An 839-nucleotide genomic window follows, 5' to 3' on the forward strand; every position below is an offset into this window, starting at 1 on the left:
TGGCAGCGCACGGCTCCCCGCGAGAGCCGCCGCCCGGGGAGGGGTGATGTGGGCAGTGAAATTAATTAATGAAGTCATTAACATGCAGCGAGGGACCTGGCTCCTGCGGGCGACACCCCGGCTGCCTGGCACTCCTGTGCCCCTTCCGTGGGGGGCTGCTTTTGCGTGGGCCAGCGGAGCCCTCGGTGGCACTGAGGATGTGTGAGCCGGGGGTGGGGTGAGGAATGGTGTTGCGTGGGGGTGGCAGGCTCGCGTGTGCGTGCGTGTGTGCACGGGGGATGTGTGATGTGAGCCTCGGGAAAAGCAGATGAACGGACGTGTACACGGGCGTGTGTATAGCACACGAGTGGGCGTGTGTGTAACGGAGTGGGGGTGGGGACTACTCTACGCCGAGCAGCTCTTCGGCTTCCCTGGCCCCGTGGGGAGGGTGCGGGGGGCGCTCCCGGCAGATCTACGCGCCGCTTGGGGCGGAGGCGGCCTTTGCAGAATGAAATGACATCGCGTGTCTTATGATCCTGGCCAGCCCCGCCTGACCCCGCCTCCCAGAGCTGGGCTGGGCCGCGCGTCCGGGGTTTGGGTGAAAGCCGGGCTACTTGGGCGTTTGCGAAATGGCCCGCGGGTCGCTGGGGGGCAGCCCCCGGGTCCCCCTCGCTGCGCCCCGCTTTAGCCAGTGTGGAATGTGGCGTGTCTGCGCGTTCCAAACCCGCTCTCGCCTGGAATGTTGCGTGTGCCTGCGTTCCGAGCCCGTTGGTTACACCGGGTGGTGACGTGGACGGGCTCCGCCCCCGACCACGTGCACCGGGGACACTCCTGCTGGGGACGGCGCGGCCCGGCCCCTC

This window comes from Mandrillus leucophaeus, unplaced genomic scaffold (genome assembly GCF_000951045.1).
Source record: "Mandrillus leucophaeus isolate KB7577 unplaced genomic scaffold, Mleu.le_1.0 Scaffold306, whole genome shotgun sequence".
Classification (NCBI taxonomy): Eukaryota; Metazoa; Chordata; class Mammalia; order Primates; family Cercopithecidae; genus Mandrillus; species Mandrillus leucophaeus.